This window comes from Ailuropoda melanoleuca, chromosome 4 (assembly GCF_002007445.2).
Source record: "Ailuropoda melanoleuca isolate Jingjing chromosome 4, ASM200744v2, whole genome shotgun sequence".
Taxonomy (NCBI): Eukaryota; Metazoa; Chordata; class Mammalia; order Carnivora; family Ursidae; genus Ailuropoda; species Ailuropoda melanoleuca.
The window spans coordinates 64001373-64022786 of NC_048221.1; the positions used below are offsets into that span (position 1 = coordinate 64001373).

At 41.2% G+C, this 21414-nt stretch overlaps 1 long non-coding RNA gene across 1 annotated transcript; it reads right to left on the bottom strand.

Annotated features, from left to right (window-relative positions):
• Nucleotides 1-406: 406 nt before the first annotated feature.
• On the bottom strand, nt 407-19089 carry LOC117801945. The gene is made up of 4 exons (XR_004624821.1): nt 19054-19089; nt 12933-13048; nt 11327-11452; nt 407-2228 (listed from the first exon to the last, which is right to left on the bottom strand). It is a non-coding gene; the product is annotated as an uncharacterized LOC117801945 (long non-coding RNA).
• Between the last annotated feature and the right edge of the window lie 2325 nt (nt 19090-21414).

Here is a 21414-nt window from a genome sequence, read left to right on the forward strand (position 1 = left end):
ACTTATTTCACTTAGCATTATCTCCTCCAGTGCCGTCCATGTTGCAGCAAATGTTGAGAATTCGTTCTTTCTGATAGCTGAGTAATATTCCATTGTATATATGGACCACAGCTTCTTAATCCAGTCATCTGTTGAAGGGCATCTCGGCTCCTTCCATGATTTGGCTATTGTGGACAATGCAGCTATGAACATTGGGGTGCATATGGCCCTTCTCTTTACTACGTCTGTATCTTTGGGGTAAACACCCAGTAGTGCAATGGCTGGGTCATAGGGTAGCTCAATTTTTAACTTTTTAAGGGACCTCCACACTGTTTTCCAGAGTGGCTGTACCAACTTGCATTCCCACCAACAATGTAGGAGGGATCCCCTTTCTCCACATCCTCTCCAGCAATTGTTGTTTCTTGCCTTTTCAAATTTTTGCCATTCTAACTGGCGTAAGGTGGTATCTCAGTGTGGTTTTGATTTGAATTTCCCTGATGGCTAATGATCTTAAACATTTTGTAACATATAATCGACAAGTTCGTGGATGTTCAACTTCAGAAATGGTGGGAATTTGAGTGGCAATCAAAGCTAATAGGATCTACCTTTTCTTCATGTTTTCTCTCACTCTGTTATGTTGGCTTCATCCCACGGTGCATGTGGCGGCCATTGATAGACCAGCCTCACCCCATCCTCTATTACAAGATAAACAGGGAAGGAAAACACCTCTTCCCTATGACTCCCATTCAAGTCCAGGATGCCTGGCAACAGGACCAAATTAGGTCAAGTGCCTATTCCTGCCCCAACACGAAGGGTAAGAGTTTAGCAGAGCACGAGACGGTGGTGGTTCAGACAGAAATAGGAGACTCAGAGAGTTTTTTTTATGGTAGTTGTTTCGAGACTTCTCAGGAATGCAGTTTAGAGGAGGCAGGAGGCCAGGCACGTTAGCCTGAGAAGAGTTTCAAAGTGTCAGAAGTTTGCAAAAGGGGTGGATTCATTTTATAGACTGAGGTGGCTTAGAAATTCTCAGTCGTATATGCCTTCTGCATGCCTCAGGATTGAAATACATGCCTCAGAATCGTGGCAGATGGAATAATTCCCCCCACCCAAAAAAATGCCCATGCCCTAACCCTGCAAGTTTGCGCATATCTTATGTGGCAAAAGGGACTTTGGAGATGCGAGTAAGGTTAGTGACTTTAAGATGTGGAACTTATTCTGGTTTATCCAGGGGGGCCAATATAATCACATGGATGCTTAAAAGGAGATGTTGCCTGGCCGTAGTGGGAGAACCAGAGAGATAGCAATGTGAGGAGGACGTAGGCTGCCGCTGCCGCCTTTAAGGAGGCAGAAGCCATGAGCCTAGGAATGTAGGAAGTCTCGAGAAGCCGGAAGGAACAGGCCTCCCTGCCAACGCCTTGATTTTAGCTCTGTGAGACCCATCTGTTTTATCATATTGTTTCAAGTAATTGTGACAGCAATAAAAAACTAATACAATAGTTTATGGTTACTTATACAGATACAAATTTATATTGAAATTAAGTGTGTGTGTGTGTGTGTGTGTGTGTGTGTGTTTACATATGACGAGGAGTGCTAATGGTTAGGCCTTAGATCTAATGAGAAGGGAGCCTTGGACTAACCACCCACAGCAATCCAGTTCCCTCTGGGCATTTGAATCCCCAGACTTTCCTCACAGGAACTTCTTTATGGATTTTTTCAAAAAGGTCACATCAAGGGTAACAGAAATTAGTTCCAGGGCAAAGTTCAGAAAAAAAGGTCACTGGTCCCTGGCACAGGAAGGGAATTATGGGAAAGACACTCAGCCCCTGCGTTAGGTCCTATCTAACATGTTACCTCATGAATACCCCCTCAAAAGATGTATTATTCCAATTTTCCTAACAAAAAAACAGAGAGATTATTTGCCCAATGTTATAAGGTAGCAAATACTACAGTCAAGCTTCAAACCCAGATTTTTCCATTTCCAGATTCTTGCTGACTCTATTCTCTTCGAGCCACCATCTGAGGACAGTCAGAGCGGCGTCACTGGGGCTTCGCTGGATGTCATTCTCTCTCATCTCCAGCACACGCTCCCTCTGAGCAAGAGGTCAGCATAAACTGAGGAGCAGGCTTTCTCTGGTGCTTTCTCCACACCCAAACCAACCGACTTCACAAATCCTCAACACCATGCCAGGCACTGAAGAGAAGCCACTCGGAGGAAGACAGTCATGGTTCTCTCTTCAAGGAGTTTGCAACTACGTAGAGAGACAAGAGGAGAAAGAAGCTTGAAGAATATCATTAAACACTAAATTATACAAAGCCAGGGGTCCCAGAAAGGAAGAACCAGTGGGAACTGGTGAAGTCAGGGATGTCTGCACAGAGAGGGGAGGGTTTGGACAGACCCACCGATGGGGCTGAACCCCCGTGGTGCCTGTGTCTGTATCGGAGTGCCCGAGGGACAGGCCACCCTTGCTGGGTCCAGGGAGGCACCCCTTGCTCTCAAGGAGCTCACATTACATGAGCTTGTGACAGGCCAGCTGTGTGGGGATGTGATCTGAGCACATCAAAGAATTTAGATAAGAATTAGGGAAAGGAGAGTACTTTCAATCCCCATGTCCCAGGACAGGCTCATTAGACTCGACAGGCCTTGGTTTGTTGCTTGTTTTTTAATAAGTTCAGGCCTGCTGTAGCTCCAACTTTGGGGTTTCATTGTGTTGTTTGAAAGGCACTGTCTTGCCAATTTGTAAGGTGAACCCCAGAGGTGGGCACTCCTGGGGTTCTGATGGCTGACAAGTACTAAATATGGGCAGAAATGAAGGGAATTAGCTAATGCTTGTGGTATTCAAGTTTCACTACAATATCTGGAGGATAGTTCTCGATAAAGTGAAATATACTTTCAATTTGGTCATGCAGAAGTTCCTTTGTATCTACACACACACACACACACACACACACACACACACACACACACACACACATTGCGTTTACTCCCCTAACTTGTTCTGGGTCTATTCTGCATCCTGATCTGAAAGCAGTTAATTTAAAATGAAATGCGTTTCAGAAAATTGGTCTCTTTGTGCTTTGTGGCCCTTGCGGACTTTTCTGCCTATCTCTTAACTGATGTATTTGATTCTTTTTTTTTTTTTTTTCCTTTTCTAGGGGAACCAACCTTGTTTCTCCAGTAGCTAACTCTCTTTTCTACATTACATTGGAGACTTAACATCTTCTGCCTTCTCTCCCTCGGGAGAATTTCGCTGAAACACAGCTGTCGCTCATCCTCATTTTTTTCCCTTTCTTTTGCTTGTCTTTGTCACCCTGAAAAAATACCTGTTGCCCAGGAAGTAATGCCTGCCCTGCCCCATTCACTCCGAGAGATGCCAGACGCAGACGACGACAATGGGAGGTAAAAATGGACAGTGTCTGTGATAAGGTGTATTTCACACCAGCAGCCACTCACCCTGAGCCCTTCATCTGGAAAGCCTAATTTGCAGAAGAACTCACCAATCCATCACAATTGAAACAGTTTACAGGCAGCCAAAGCCAGAAGGGGTTAAGAACAGTCTTTAAGGTAGGGCTGGGAAGATCAGTGGTACAGAAGAATTAAAAAAAAAAAAACCTGAAATGTTTTGAAGGTGTTGATGTTTGCTTATTACAAGTCTTTTTCTCCAAGGTAACTGCTTTATATACGGTTGAAATTCTGAAATTATGCCAATTGAAATGTAAAATAATCAGAATTTCCTGCCCCATTCTTATTTGAATAAACCTTATTACACATTGCTTTTACCCGTGAGTAGGTTATGGCAGCATTGAGTCAATATCGTTCACATGATTTAGATTAAATTACAGCAGTGCGGGGCTCTTTTCTTTCTTTTCTCTCTCTGCTGAATATAAACTCACTATGATTTTCCTTTGGCTGGCATTTGCTCCTTTGACTTTCCCCCATATTCAAGAGATGGTGTATGCTCCAAACACATAACATTATCAACTTTAAGGGCTGCAATTGATTGAATATTTTGACAAATATACCTCTCTAATTCCTGAAGCCATATGGATGTGCAGGATGCCATATGGAATAAAGTACTCTAGCTCATGAAATGATCCAAAAGCATTTTTTTTATTAGCGGTTATTTCCTTGAACTGAAAACTGATTAGATTTTGAATATTCCATCACTGGGGATAGTAATCTAGCCAACTATATATTCTTAGCAGTATCTTTAGTGATGGAAGGAGGTTGCTGAACCAGAAGTCCTTGATAGGGGTCACCACACTTAAAGAATATCAGAGAAAAAGGCCACTTCTCTATTCTTTGTATATCCATTAGGACTTTCTGCAGAACAACAGAAAACTCCCGATTAGCCTTCTTCAGCAGTGAAGGAAATGGTATTATCTTGTGTAACGGGCAGCCTTGGGCATCACGTGAAAGGGCTAGATCCAGCAGGGGCTCAGTGATGTCACCGAGAGCCCGCATCTCTTCTGTCTTTGCTCTCTAGCCTCCCTGGCATTTCAGCTCCATTCTCCAGCTGGCTGCCCTCACAGTAAAATAAAGGGCTATATCAATGCATGTGACATCCACACATGACAGTGTCCAAGGGAAGCAAATAAATGTCTTCCTCACGATCGCTTTTATAAGAAGAAATCTGTTCTCAAAAATAATTCAGCAGATCCTCCCTCACACCTCATTCTGAGTTATGCCGCACGCCTGTTCCCAAACCAAGCATGTATGAGGGACATGCGACTTCTGTCACTGGCCCGGGGAGGCCTGTGGCTAGAGGAGAAAGACAGAGACCCCAGTCAAATTGATGCTTTCTTAGAAAGGAAGAAAGAGGCGAGAGCCCCATGGAGAGCCCCGCAACCAACGAGATTTGCTACACTCTTATATTTCTTTATATTTAGAAAATTGACTTCGCCAGACCACCTTCAGGAAAACCTGCTGGGTAAATTCTTTTACATGGAGTAAATAAATGGAATTACCTCCAAACACCACCAGAAAAAATATATATATTTAATTGAAATGTGAGGCAGTTCAGCAGTTCAGCCTGGGTATTTGTTGGAATTGACCTTTCCAAGACTACAGTGTCTATTTCTTAGAGAATATCTTACTGCAAATAAAAGATACGTAGGATTGGTTTTCCCCTTTATTGCTCAGTGGCTGTAGGAGTGTTTTCAAATCACTAATCTCAAATCTGCAATTCTTTCTCTATTGAGAGAATGTGATGCTTTCGAATGTCTTCTAAGAAATGGTAAAGACGGAAAAGTACGATGAAGGCAGCCATGGGGCTGAACAGGAGTTTCTTTTGGTAGAACAGGCACGAGACTGCACATCTACCCTAAGACACAAGCTTCCTGGTCTACCTGGACTACTGAGTCAGCATGGTGGCCCCTTGAACAAAGTTCGGAACTTTTTTTTTTTACAATTGCAGTGATTTCAGACTGGCCTATCCCACTAAAGGACAATGAAAGCCCTGGGATTTTGCATCCCTGATATCTGTACAAGCTCTTCTTCAACTCACTGTGTGAACCTGAACTACACTATCAGGAACTCTGAGTTCTTATCCAAAGGGGGAAGCGGGTGGAGTGGTACTCAGTGATTTCTAAACTTGAATTTAGCTCTGTTATTCTATGACTTTTATTTGAATGGAAAAGAATAGAATCTCTCAAAAGGTCTGATGGAAGCAAATCACAGAGCCCAACCAAAGCTCAAATCCATAGACAATCACTGATATTAATATTTTGACTATAGATTTTAAGGAAATATGAAAATAGAAGCCAACATTTCAGTAAATTACACTTTGCAATTGATAGATTCCACCCCCGAATGGATTTCTCACACCCTTATTTCCTCAAATGTTAAAGAGTCCTTTGTTTATTTATTTGCTTTGTAGGCAAAATCTGCCCTTATTTTTGGCTACACAGTATTCTCTTGTAAGAAGTCTGGCATTTAGAAGTAAATATACAAATAAATAAATAAATAAATAAATAAATAAATAAAATGAAATAAAATAAAATAAAATAAATAAAATAAAATAAAATAAAATTGGAAGCCCTTAGAGTTTATCTTTCCTTGTAGAAGACTTTATTAAATTTCAATCTCTGAAATCTAAAGTGACAAAGAGAACATTTTATATCAGTGTATACGTATGAGAAAAGAGACCACAACGTTTACAAGCTATTTGTATGTCATCTGCTCTCATTTTTTGTTCATGATTCATTTTGCCTCATCTTTATATTACATATTGAAATTCTTTTGTCCCATTAACACCCTCTCTTTCAGAGATCTGTAAATTAACATAATTAAGAAACATATATTTTAAGCACTAGCTTCTGAAATATTCATTATTAACCTGCTGGCTACACTTGTCCCTTTTTATATTTATATAATTAATTAAGTATCTTCCTTCTAATACGTACATTTTCAAATAATTTATTAATACTATTCAGGTTTTGACTTGTCTATTTCTTCTCTCATTTAAAGGAAATGGGTTTGGTCATCAGAATCTCTCTCACCTTTTAATTCTCTAGGGGAGTTGAAGCACTTGACAGGGAACATTGGACCATGCTCCCATTCTGCTAAGAAGAGAACATGGTGATACATTTAGAAGAACTTGAGGAGGGGACTAGCACTACATAGACATGTTTCATGACGGACACATGTAAGATGCATGGTCAGGAAGGTAGTTCTAGGGTATTCCTGGAGGCAGGTTAGTGCCAGATCCAAATAGTCAAAAACTGCTGCTTTTGCATAGCGTTTGAATTCTAATGATGGTGCGTAAGACCCACCCTCTAGTTTTTCACAGATGATTTAATATAAATAATTCCTGTACAATTCCCAAGTTCTAATTTTCTATATTAGAAAAAGCGGGCCAGTAATGAAGCCACGTCTGGCTGGGAGGCTGAGCCAGCATCATTCAATGGGCTGTGACAATTTATTATCAGGATGCTCAACACTGATAAACCATCTTATACTGTCTAGAGTTACCAAGGAAGAACCACAATTATATTATAATTGTTATAATTGTTTTAGTAACAAATTAATTGCCTTTGGTACTTTTGCTCAACTAAAATCCATGTTACAAAAGGAGAAGAGGAAGTCTACAACTTGGCACCACTTCCCAAAGTGTTCCCAGACCTTGAGTCTTCCTTAAATGACTAAATTACTATGGAAAATTCATTTCATGCTTGTTTACTCTACAAAATCCCTTAACTGGATGGCTAGGAAAAATCAAAATTGGGTATGGTCCTGCTGATGCCAAAAGCTGCGGCTGATTTTCCTGAATAGGACTTCCCAGATATATGAAAGTCAGCGAAATTTTACACAGACTTGTTAATTCTCGGGAACTATGCTGCTAGATTGGACCTGGGCAACTGTCAGAGAGCAATCTATAGGCATCTCCTGCAAGTTAGCCAGACATCTTGTTTAAAATACCAAAATAGGATATCCATGCCAAGGAAGTGGCCTGATATTGTGTCTCTATTGTACCTCAGAAATACTTTCAATTAAAAAACAATTATATTTCTAAAAGTGCCTGAGTGGAATGTACACTCTCATCCCTTGTCCTAGGCATCACTTTAACAAATAGTCACGCAACACACACCCTGTAGACCATTGTCCCAGTTGGGGAAGACAAATGAGCAAAAAATAAAGAAGATAAGGTCCCCTATTGAGAAGTGTTCAAAGGAAAGCAACACGGTGTGATATAAACTATATATGTTTATGTATTTTTCTGGTGGGGGTCTATCAGCTACAATTGTGTGGTTGATCTTCAGACAAGGAAACGGAGAAGATGACATTTATGCTCAGTCTTGAAGGACACAAATGAATAAGCTCTTGGAATATCTCAACAAAGGTTTTTCCAAGAAAAGAGAACAACTGGTCCAAAGGCCCAAAGACAGGGGTAAAATATGTTGGTGTGTTCAAAGACAGCAAGAACACCGTGTGGAGGGAAGGTTGTACTTGGATTGGAGTGTAGGAGGGAAAGTACTGTAGGAGACAAAGAAGAAGAATGAGTCAGAATCCAGGTCAGTGGAACTTGTAAGCTCTGCACAAGAATTGGGTTATAGTAAGTATGATGGTGAGATACAGGAAGTATTAGGTAGGAGAATGAGTCATGAATGTAAAAATCCTTCTGACTTTATTGGGGGAAATGAATTATAGAGGAGCAAAAATAAAGGGGGGGGAGGAGTCAGTTACAAGGTTATTGCCTATTACAGAGGCAAGAAATAACGGCATCTTGGACATATGTGGTAAATGGGGTTGATGACACATCAGTTCAGGCTATATGCAGAAAAGACATTCCAAAAGGTGGCTAAGAGTTCAGTGGGGAGAAATGTGGGTAAAGGAAGGATCATGAACGATCTGGGGGCTCCAGCCTGAGGATCTGCCTGTGATTGGTGTACTTAATTGCTAGGGGGAGAGGCTGAAAGAGGGACGTGCTGGGGAGTAAGGCTGCAGGATCTTTCTTTTGTATCTATGAAGTTTGAAATGCAAATATCAGAGTAGATATTTCAAGTGGGTAGTTGGATATGTGACTCTGGAGAGTTAAGAAATAACTTAGGAATTTTAAGTTTGGAAGTTATTGGTATTTAGGAGAAATATACACTCGTGGAAAGGCTTGGAATTCCCTACAGTGCAAAGTGTAGCTTCTCAACAAAGTGGGACCCATCAGGGAGGAGGAAAGCAGTAAAGGAAGCTAAAAGCAGCAGGAGGAAAACCAGGAGTGTTACATCATGATGCAAGTAAAGAGAAGACAGAGGTCATGGTCCAATGTGCCAACTGTCACTGAGGTCATCAGAGGAAATAGAAATAGGCAAGTGTCGGTGGTGTGGGACAGGGGCTCGCCAATGCTCCTGATGAGGGGAATTTGGTGGAATAGGAACAGACCGTGGATGGAATGGATTAAAAAGAGAATAACAGATAAGAGAACAGAGATGGCAACTTGTTGTGTTGTGTTTTTTATATTTTTTAAACTCCTTTAGATTGGTGATGGGTGGACTATGTCTTAGGGCATATATACATATATACACTCACATACCCTTGCACTCACACACACACCAAAATGGCATTATTTTGGATGAAAATTCCGTAACAGCCAGGGTGTTCTAAAATTTGTATTGCTTAAATTCATAGAACCTTGGCTAATTTTCATAGACACTCAGCCCCCAAATTACTGTAGGAATTACTGGGTTTCCCCAGGAAGACTGGAGACATTGCCAAGCTCTAGAAAAGAAGAAAGCAAATATGAATTGTACTTGTTGAACTAAATCTTTGGGATTTGCTGGTAGATTTATTTCAGGGGAGGGTATTAGAAAAAGAAAAACTGGGGCGCCTGGGTGGCACAGCGGTTAAGTGTCTGCCTTCGGCTCAGGGCATGATCCCGGCGTTGTGGGATCGAGCCCCACAAGGCTCCTCTGCTATGAGCCTGCTTCTTCCTCTCCCACTCCCCCTGCTTGTGTTCCCTCTCTCGCTGGCTGTCTCTGTCTCTGTCAAATAAATACATAAAATCTTTTAAAAAAAAAAAAGAAAGAAAGAAAGAAAAACTGTGTTTCCTTGGCCGAAGGTCTAAGAGTTTAATACCTTTGACTTACAGGGATCATTAATTTGTTCACTTTTCCAGCAAATTATCTTTGAAAACAAATAAAGAGTGGCTCTTCTCTCCCTTCTTAAGAGTTCAGGTGTGGCATATTCAGATGTTCCCACTGGGTTCCAGCTGAAGTTGTGTGATACACTTCTGTTCTAGCTGTTGGTTTGTCCCTTCTTGTATCCACCAGAGTGAATACAAACCACTACGTGGTCCCAAAGACATACCTACTTAATTCCAGCTGATGGGAGAGCAGAACACTTTTAAAGGAATGGTTTGATATTAGTTTTAGTAGTTTCTATACAAGAATAATTTAAATCATGTGTCCCTTGTGTGCTGGTTAGTCCGCTTGAACATCCAGAAGCCAGTTCCCACACCGGGCTAGCTAGGTATCCAAACACTGCACTGTGTACTGGCGTAGCAGGCACTCATCCGAGTGAAACTGCTCTGTCCGTGGCTCCACATGGAAGAGCTTTTCCTGCCTCAGTTTCCCATGGACACCATAGGGACCCATGCGGGATTGATACATGGGTGAAATGCAGGAGTGGTTGTTAAAATACAGAACCGAATCATTTTCATTCCAGATGTAAAGAGTCACTGTCCCGAGCCTCCCCAAATACCTACTAATCTGACCCTTCCCCTAGACTTCATATCTCCCCAAGATATAGCCTCTAAGCGCTAACATCTGCAGCTCTGTGGTGGGTCCCACTTTACGGTCCCATCCTGGCTCATCCTGACTGGTCAGTGCACATTTGGGGGATGCATCCCTGAGCCTCTAACATTCAAACTGGGTGACAGTGTGAGATTACTTATATATTAAACACTAGTTAAGCTCAAATTCTTTTTTTATTTAAGTAAATATAGAGAGGCATGAATTATTGCATTCCCCCCCCCAAAGTCCACGTTAAGACCTTTGTACTTAACAATATCTAAGGGTTGTTTTGTTTTGTTGAGATTGTAACAAAGAAATCTCTTGTGATCTTATAACCCACAAATAGAGCACTTCAAATTTGTTTACACGGTTTCATATATAAAATTACTTTTTACAAGGGCTCCAGGGTGGCTCAATGGGTTAAGCGTCTGTCTTCGGCTCAGGTCATGATCCCAAGGTCCTGGGATCGGGTCCCACATTGGGCTCCCTGCTCAGCGGGGAGTCTGCTTCTCCCTCTCCTCCTGGCCCTGCTCCTGATCTCTCTCTCTCTCTCTCATGTGCACGTACTCTCTCTAATAAATAAAAAAATCTTTTAAACACTCCATTTTACTGACAAATTTTTCAGAAATATAGCTGTTTTAAGCCTATTTACTGATACTTTTTTTACTGATATTTTTATACACAAGAATGTTGTTGATATGAATAGAAATAACAGAACTAAAACACAATGCGTACATCTAAATCGTCTTATCAGCTCGATAAGAGGGGACTCAAGGTTGTGAAATTAAGGGTAATTCTAAACATGTGAATTCTTCAGCAGTTGATCATATTTACACATTTGGACTTTCTCTTTGGCTGAATATTCTGTGGGCAATTTTTCTACTTCTGCTGAATTAATTTAATAATGTCACTGCTTGAAATAGCCCAGGATATAGAAAAATGTCAATGATTTTCAAAAATGTCACCTTTCCTATGTAGAGAATGGCATTTTGTTTTCTTTTAAAATAAAAAAAGGAACAAAAATAAAGCATTCGTATTAAAATATTCTCTGTGAAGCACCTAGGAATCTGTGTGTTACCCCACTGATAGAAACTAATTGATCTTCAAATGAGTTTGTTGGCCTTACCCGAATGAGCAGGAATGTGTTTGGACCATCGAAACCTTTTGGACAGTTGTTTTTGACTTGAGTACAGCGCGATGAATAAAACTCTCCCAGAAGGGACTCATTATAGTTCGAATGTTCTCTTTCTAGCTAAAGGACAAAAACAGGAGTTTATTGAAGGCCATTGAATCTTCCAGTTTTAAAGGACTAAGAGAATAAGCTGATTTTGAACTCAAAACAGATCATGTTGATGTATTCCATGAATTCTGTTGTTTTGAGAGAGGATTAGTAAAAAGCATAAATGTTGCTCTCTGTGCAAACACATTTGAGAGTCAGGAAAGGGAAAGTCCCCGATCAAATACAAACCCCCATCAAATGAGCCCTTGAAAGCACCAAGGACATCAAAAGCAATGTGTAGTCCACACATCAAAACAAAACAAAAATCAAATAAAATCCTCGATACCTCTCCAGGTTCTGTTTTAATGAAATAAATCATATACAGCACTGTGGATTACACAAATTCTGGGGTAAGTTTGCACTGTAACTGCTATTTTGATATCCACAGGCTAATGCACAGATGAAAGGAAGAAGTGATATCAGGCATGCACCTGCTAAAGAGAGGCTGGAGGGGAAAAAAAAAAAAAGTCAAACCATAATAATAGTACGTGTGCCAGGTAGTTTTATGCAGTATTGCACTTGGTCCTTTCAGCTGCTGCGTTGGGTGTTACTATTGTCCCATTTTACTAAGGTTCATAGGGACCAAATATATTGTCAGGGGCCAAAAAGGAATGGAACAGGTAGAGAAATCCAGGTTTATCGAGCCAGAGTTAGTGCATGTAATCAGGATTCTCACCGTGAAAGACAAGATACTCATGTGTACACTCGTACTAGGCACTTCCAGACAGTATTTCATTGGATCTCAGCAATGTGAATCTTCATCCGCATGGTTGAAAGTTTTAAAAGTATGTTTTGAAAGAATAAATGCAGTCCTGGAAAAGTAACGGCATTTTATGCCTGGGTCAGCAGTACGGGGGAGAGAAGGAAACAGCAACAAAAGGAACCAGAGATCAGACCAAAGGCCACTGGGATAAATGTAACATCACCGACCGCAGTTGGGGAGAACACTATTTCTACAACATATGGGATAAGTGTTAGAGCATTCCTTAATTCTTAAAGGACAGCATTACTCTAGTAGGCATGAAGACTTGGGGAATATCCAGACATCTGGGTTCAAACAAATGAGTTAATAGAAGTTGATGAAAGTTTGACAAAGGCCCTTCTGTCCCTCAAAGGCTTTGCAATAATTGTGGTTCTCTTTTCTCTGACATATCAAGCATATTCTACTAATAAATCTAATTGGGATTAACTCAGGAAGTATCACCCCAGATTTCAGAATAACACATTTTTTTATTAGAGAAGAGAAATTGTACAAAAATAGTAACTTTTAAAATAGTCACTTTACTGGAAAAGCAATTATAATATCATGGCATGAGTTAATTTTGGACATTGGTGCACTGGTTGGTCTCATTTCTGAAGAGCATAATCTCCTACTTATTATACCCGTTAAGCCACATTTGGCTGCAAGGAACAAGAGACCCAAGTAGAGTGACTGAAAAAGCCAGGAGCTTACCTCTCCATGACAAGAAGCTCAGTGGAAGGCAGATGCTGGCACAGGTTTCTTGGCTTCATGAATCCCTCGGGGATCAAAAGCATAGAGGTGGCTGCATCTCCAGCATCACGTTCATGCTTAAGGTCAAAAGGAGAAGACAGAGAGGGGGGTTATATCTCAAGAGAGTTTGTCTTTTTATTCAGGAAAGAAACCTCCTCTCCTCCCATCAATCTCTGGTCCCACTCCTCTGTCCCCGCCCACCACCCCCAAGTAGCTTCTCCCCTTAGGTCTCATTGATGGCACTGAGTCTAGGTGCACACATGCTTACTCCTCAACCAGTCACTGCCAGGAGGAAGGAGATTATGGTAACTGACATCCATCAGGACTCATATTTAGGCTGGTCTGGGAGGTCTGTTGACCTTGACCTCAAGTAGGCTCAACCAGACGTCTGACAATGCAAAGTTCCATTTGTAGGGATGCCTGGGGTGGGATATGGATAGATGGCTACTGAGTAAACACTAAGCATCTGCATATGAATTACAGAATTTTTATTGTTTTTTTTTAACGTATAGATTATTTTTTTTAAGATTTATTTATTTTGGAGAGAGAGAGAAAAAAAAAGAGTGCATACACAAGCAGGGGAGGGGATAGAGGGAGAGAGAGAATCCTCAAGCAGACTTCCCACTGAATGCGGAGCCCAACTCGGGGCTCAATCCCACGACCCTGCGATCATGACCTGAGTCAAAACCAAGAGTCACACCTTAACCAACTGGGCCAGGCAGATACCCCTAATCACAGAATTTTTATTTCACAAGGTGTAGTAGTTTGATCGAAAAATTAGTGTGCGTTTCTTTATCCAAAGAGAATAGAACAACAAAAAATCATTTTAAAACATCTATATTTACCTTTATAAATAAAACAAAGACTGGAACCACACATATTGAAGGCAATTGATATGAAAACGTAATTTAGGACTTGTGGTTCTATTTTCTTTAAAATTAAATTATGCATATTTCAGACCAATGAATTCTAATCTGCAGTTTTGAAATATGCAAAGTGCTTCTTAGACTAAGAAAATGGAATGAGTAATGTAACTACTATACATACTGCTTCTTGTTTCTAGTAAAACATCAGTTCCCTTCCATGGCATTAGTGTTGCACCATTATTTCAGAAGGCCAGGACCTGTAACTCTATATTTTTGAAAACAAAATCCTAGATGGCAGTGACAATGTGTAAATGTACTCACTTACCTATAATGAAATGTAAAATTCTTAAAAGGCAACTATAATTAATATGGAGGAGGGAGAAACTCTACTGTCAGATTGTAGTTATTTATTATTTACTTCAACAAGACACCATTACTTATTTATGTTTTAAAGATTCGATTAATGTTTTATTATCCTCATTGTAAACAACAGAAGTGGTAATATCAGAGGATAAATGTGAAGAAAATGGGAGAATATTTCAAAGAGCCTCGGTTAAAAACAATGCTGTTTACAACTTAATCATTTCGGTTCTGTGACCTTAATGATTTATCAGAAGCTGCAGCCTGGGGGGCCTTTCATGATGTGTAATTTATCTTGTGGAATCACTGCTGATGGTCAGTTAACCTAACATGTCCTGAGTGGCTCAGTTTGTTAGACGAGAATTTACTAACTGTCTGGCAGTTGGTTCCCTTAGAAATTCCATCATCCACCGTCCTCCACATACGGTTCTATGAGAGTCACGCTAGGAACGGTGGTGGCTTCAATTAAATACTGGGTCGTGCTCAGGTAGCTCTTACATAAATCCTCGGTGGCGATGCCAGATGTTTCCTGAGAGCAGCATACGAAGAATGCACAATTACAGGGCTCTATTAAGGTAATATGTTTTTATTCTTAAGCCATGCAAAAACATCTCATTCTCCCAAGACCAAAGCTTACTTGTTTTTATAACTTGAGAGCCCTCAACTTCATAGAATTTCATGTGGAATTTATTGTGGGCATCAATCAGAAAGTGTCTCTTTTGATTTAGAAAGTGTATGTATATCAGAACCAGAATTTTCTTAAAATACCAAATAAAAAGCGGGGGGGGGGTGATCTACAAGTTTCTCTGGTAGCCTTTGAGGCACGAGAGAGCATCAGTATCAGTGAAAGGCGTAAGCAGGAGGGAAACACCAAAAAATAAACAAACAAACAAAAAAAACAACTAAAGAATTTGAGATCCTTAAGAAATGTCCATTTGTAAGTTATTCATTTTCTACCTTGGTAATGAGTTAACCGTAAAGTAATATTACTACCGGACTAATTCAGAAACGTTACTCTCATGGCATACCACGGGAAATGTGAGTGAGCGAATAGCAGAAAAGACATCTTTCCCAGACTAAGACAGCAATCAGGCTAACCTGCTATCAGAAATCCTAGTTCGTTGTTACTTCTCCGTCTTAACTAAACGCCAGCAGCAAATAACGGAGCACCATATCAGGTAGTGGATTTTTTACCTGATAGTCTAGACAAAGCACTAAATCTCTCCCTTCAGCCCTGCCCTGGGTGACTGCCTGAGTTCTTTCAATCCAGCAGGGATGCAGGGTGAGAGGCAATGCACCCCATTCCCTCCACCCTTTCCTGCACCACACTGGTAATGGGGGTGGCGTGGCCCGCTGGCTTGATTGGTTGGGAACTTAAACTAACTGGGAAGATGCTGAATGGATGGTTTCTTTATCTCCATCCTTGAGCCTGACCATTCGCATGTTAAGTGTTTTTCATTTCAGAAAACTGCTAAGTTTTGTTCTTAGAAGCAAGGATGTTACTGAAACCATGAAGAGTTACTAAGTCATGAAACCCATCATTCCCTTGAATGCATCCATCATTTCTCAACCCACTACAGACCTGTCCTGCTTTTAAAGTAGAGGCCTTGGTCTGCATGTTTTTTGAGGCCTGAGGAAAAAGATGAACTCTCAAATTATGTCTCTCTTGATTTAATTGCTCATGATTCAGAAACTATGCATGTAACAACCTTTTTATTGTCATGGGAAAAGTTTTAAATGCATTGTGATCTTTATAACTGATATTGTGTTTATGATTTAGAAAATGTCTTGGAATCATTTCTTAGGTTTCAAGGAAAAACCTCATGCCATTTTTTGATTTGTCAGGAAGGAAAAAAGGAAGGGAGGAAAGAAAGAAGGAGGGAGGGAGGTAGGATGAAGGTGGAAGGAAGGAGAAGGGAGGGAGGGAAGGAGAAAGGGAGGAAGGGAAGGAATGGAGGGAGGGAGAGACAGGGAAGGAGAGAAAGAAAGGAAGGAAGGAAGTAGGAAGAAAGGAGGAAGGAGAGAGGGAGGAAGGAGGGAAGTAGGGAAGAAAGAAAGGAAGGAAGGAGGGAGGGAGGAAGGGAGGGAGAAGGAGAGAAAGAAGGGAAGGAAGGAAGGAAGGAAGGAAGGAAGGAAGGAAGGAAGGAAGGGAGGAAGGGAGGGAGGGAGGAAAAGAGGGATCTAGCAAGGTGAGGAGTTCCACGGGAGAGAGGATATGAAGGAACAGGGGAGAAATGTGTGAAATAGACACAAAAAGAGAAGAAGTGACTCAGTGTGGAATAAATTGAATTAAAGCCAGCAGCGAGAGCAGTAGAGCAGAGCCGACAGTCCTCCGCGTAGAAGAATCTTGCCAGTGAACTTTGCAAATCTCCAAAGTAAGACAGAGATACAAATGCCCACTAGGAAACAGACACAAGGAAAACACTTTTTTTTTTAATCCAGAAAAAGAAAGAAATGATATGTTTTACACGCACCGACTGTCTATACAGTGCCAACTGCGTTCAAAAGCTCATCTCTCAAATCAAAACCATGCTTGCTTGGACCCTGCGGAGCAAACAAAGCTGTTGGAAGATAATTATGCTCTAATCCATCTGTAGGCTCCTTGTAGGTGTTTGGGAGAGTGAACTCAACAGTCAGTAGGAGAATCTTGCCTGATATCTCTGGTCAGTAGGATTGCCGGCTGGAGACCCCGATTTAAAAGCAATGGAGGAGCTACTTTCTCGGCTCTGGATTTTTAGGCTCGTTCAGGCTTCCCCTCATTTCTACTTCCTCCTCAAAGCTGAGATCAGAAGGGGATTTTGTCTTTTGGTTGTAACCGTACTTCTGCTGCGGACGCTTCGCACCGACACATCCAAGTCTTATTTAGAACCAACAAGGTTACGATTTTCCTTTCTCTGTTTCTGCTTTTCTTTTTTTACCATATTTGCCGAGACAGGATTGGCAAGGCGTCCTCCTTTTCAGTACACTTCCTACTAAAGGACTTGATTAGCACATTTTTGCCAATAAAACAGTCAGTAATTAGTTTTTAATAACCGGTATATTTTTGCTCTATCAGCATGCCGTTTCCTAGCCTGCGATATTTAAAAACAGTATTCAATGGCACAGGATGACACATATTAACTTGGGGGCAAATACAGCTTTTAGAATAATGTTTTGAAAAGCAGCCCCCTGTAAATATAAGGTGGTATGCCACCATATGGAGACTGGGTTTCTGACATATGGCTTGAATTAACAAGTTTAAAACTGTTAGGATCAGTTTTTCTTTCACTGAAGGCAAAACCACAAGATTCAGCAGTGAAATATGCTCCAGTCACTGATACAAAGACTCACCAAACGCTGGGTCTCTTGGGCTCCATTTTTTTGTTGGCACTAAGTGCAAGTTATCAATAGTAAGACAAGTTGTAACATGACGAGGAATCACAAGGCTGCCAAGGCTTAAAATTTCACTTCAAATAGAGCTTATGTGGGCCTACACCACCCTCGCTAGCAAAGGACACTGCCTCTTTGAAAGTGGCTTTTGAATTATGATTATTACATCCTCCAAATAAATTGTTGTTCCTGGATTGATATAAAAGATATTTGAAAAGACAAACTTGAGTGACAGATGGAAATGGCTCAGGGCGCAGTGTCTTCTGATCTCTCCTGATTGAACCTTTGTAGGATGAATTGAACAGGAAAAGTTCAAAGATCCAGGGTCTGTATTACACAAATATTGTTTCATTTAATCAAAACTGTCTTTGAAGTGTGGCACTTGTGGGCCACCTGTAGCTTTGAAATTTAAAGTCATATAAAAGCTTTAGTGATGCTGGAGAGGACAGTGTGCAGCTACAATAAGCTTCTGGACCAAAAAAATATATATATATCAAGTTGGGAACGAAGGCAGTTTTCATATTCATGTTTCCTTTTATCGCCCTTTTATTTATTTTNAAAGTCATATAAAAGCTTTAGTGATGCTGGAGAGGACAGTGTGCAGCTACAATAAGCTTCTGGACCAAAAAATATATATATATCAAGTTGGGAACGAAGGCAGTTTTCATATTCATGTTTCCTTTTATCACCCTTTTATTTATTTATTTTTTCAGTGAGCCGAGTGCTCCAAAGTTGTAAAGAAAAGAATTACCACATCCAGACATCCATGGGGCTTATGTTCGTCATTGGAAATATGTTTACTTGTGGCTCAGCATCTAAACTCTAATTACTCCACGCTCAGAAACACCCCTTCGNGACATCCATGGGGCTTATGTTCGTCATTGGAAATATGTTTACTTGTGGCTCAGCATCTAAACTCTAATTACTTCACGCTCAGAAACACCCCTTCTAGTGTTAAGTTGAGCCCGGCTAATCTGATTTCCCTTCCCTGTCTCTACAACCCTCGGTGCTGCCGTTACGTAACCATGAGAAAATGTCTCTCTCATAGAAAACTGGCCATACGCTTGCCTTTTAGAACTTGATCTAAGTGGCATCAAATGTATTTGTAGCCAGAATGGGGAACCCCTATGAAGAAAGAATATTCTACTAATTAGGGGAAATGCCATGGTAATAATACTTCATAATTACACAGTTTGAGAAGCACTAGTGTATATTTTATCACCATTTAATCCGTAGAGCAGCTCTAGGAGACAATGAGTCTTCTCATTTTGTGGATGAAAAAAAGGGAGGGAAAAAAAAAGCAAAAAAAAGAAAACACCCAACCCTTGAAAGACTTAACTGGTTTGCCTAATACGTCACAGCTAGTCAACGGCAAAAAGGGAACTTGAATTTAAAGTCTGGGGTCCCGGTTCTCTCCACCGTATCCCTTCCTGCAGACTGGTCTCTCCAGGACAGGAGAGCCACCTTCCGTGCTGTGTGGCACTCACCTGGAGCGGGAGGCAGATGCCTTTCAGACCCCAGGACCAGACCAGCAGGTCGATGGTAAGGAAGACATATTCCATTCCCACTGTGGTCTCTCTCCTCCGATGGTCCGGCCAAGGCAGAAGGGGAACAGGAGCCGCAGGGCAATATGGCCACAAGGAAACTTTGTAGCATCCTGGGATCCTGCTTTATTGATCACTAGGGCATTAATTATGTTAAAAAAATTTTTTTTGAAGGGGATTCATTTCTTTGCTATAAACACCCACACAGGCCTTTCTTCTGTGAAAGTATTCTAGATAACACTTTCACAAAGATTCTGCCCCTTTTTTCTCCATAATCTGGGTCACATAGAAATTGCACCTGATTCCTCTTGATTCCCAAGACCCTGTTCTTTCATAAATACCATTAGATATCTAAAGGCCTGCAGTGAATCTGGTAATGATTATTATTATTTTTTCTAAATATTATTTCTTGATACATTTGTTTCTGTCCCTATAGAACTTTTTTGGCTTAGCTAGAGAAATTCCACGTAGTCCTTCAGCTTAAAAAAATCAGAAGAGAATCCCAGAGCAGAGAGCAATCAATCTTGGGGGGCATCTGATTAAATCCAGTTACGTCATAAACGAGAAAACCGTGGTTCAGAAATGTTAAGTGACTTGCAGAAAAATCACAGAATGACAGGGGCAAGCACCCGGGCCTCCTGTCTCCCCTCCTCCAGGACCTTTTCAGGCAAACCATATTGCCTTAAATGTTATCTACTCATGCCCCAAACAGGCAGAAGGTACAATAATTCGGACATTCCAATCCATCACTCCATCTATCCCCCGCCATGTTTTGTTCATCTTCATAGTATAATCACCACGTGACTCAACCACACACTCATTGTTCATTCTTTGTCTCCCCTCTGGCCTCCAGGAGACTATAGATAGTGGTGTGTTGAAAGTGCTTAACAACCAGCTCTCCGAATGGAAGGAAGAAAATCTGACTCCCAGCACTTGCCGATTTTGGTGGTGGAAACCCACCCACCATGGCTGGTTTCAAACTCCCAATGGGACGGGACAAAGGCTTGGAAAGAGATGGAACCAGGCGCAAGTTGGCCCCCAGCACACTCCTGGCACCAGGGACTCCATCCATTTCACAAACGCTCTGGCTATTTCCCCAGCGTCTAGAAGGGAGCCTGACACCTAAGGCTCCAGATAAATACCTGTAGAACTGCCTGACAGGAATCAGGAAGACTGGTTTCCTGCAAATGGCGGAATCCTGCTGCCTCTGTTTTCCTCTTAACATGCAAGGCAGCAGCACCTCTTTCTTGGGGAGAATGCTCATTTTCCCAGCCTGCCTCCTTCAGGTTGATGGACATTGGCCAGATTCTGTTTTAACTTAAACTTTAAATGGAAGAAAGCGTAAAGGGTTTTTCAGGTGAAATTTTAAATGCAGATGGAGAGAAACTGCATTATCATAATGAGACTCTGGTGTTTGGGAACATTGCAATAATAATGTGATTCTTCTTTGCTTTGTCCNGAGAGAAACTGCATTATCATAATGAGACTCTGGTGTTTGGGAACATTGCAATAATAATGTGATTCTTCTTTGTCTCTTTCTTTCTTTCTTTCTTTCTTTCTTTCTTTCTTTCTTTCTTCTTTCTTTCTTTCTTCTTTCTTCCTTTCTTTTTGTGAACACTTGGAATGACATCATTCATTCCCTCATTTGGGGATGCAGGTCAAGCCCTCTGGCAACCTCTCCCTCTCTGCAGCCTCTGCCGGCCCAGGAGCCACTTGCAAGAGGCTAATAAGCTCTGACCAAGGCATTAAGCAATTGAGAATCAGTGTCTTTGTGGCAGGATAATGTAGCCCATTATGATTGGAGTTGTATGCTTTAATAATGAGAAAAGGAAATCCCAGTTCTGCCTCGGTAATTAGCGTAACTGGAACTTAAGTCAAAACCAAATACAGGGAGGGCTTTGCTCAAACATACATTTTTTGACATGTTCATCTGCAAAATATTTTGTAGGACACATGCCCATCATGAAGCGCATGTCCAATCATTTCAATGACCTGGAAGTCAAAATATCCTTGATCGCATGAAGGAAGAAAAGGGGCATGAAAAAAATAATACTACAGCTCCAGGATTAGAGAAGAAACATCTGCAAATACTGAGCAGCTTTTTCAGTGGGTAGTATTTTTTTAAACATAAACTATGGTGGGGCACCCGGGTGGTGCAGTCGGTTAAACCTCTGACTCTTGGCTTCGGCTCAGGTTGTGAACTCAGGGTCCTGAGATGGAACCCCGCGTGGGGTTCAGCGAGGAGTCGGCTTGAAATCTTCTCTCCCTCTCCCTCTGCCCCTGCTACCCATATTGTCTCCCTCT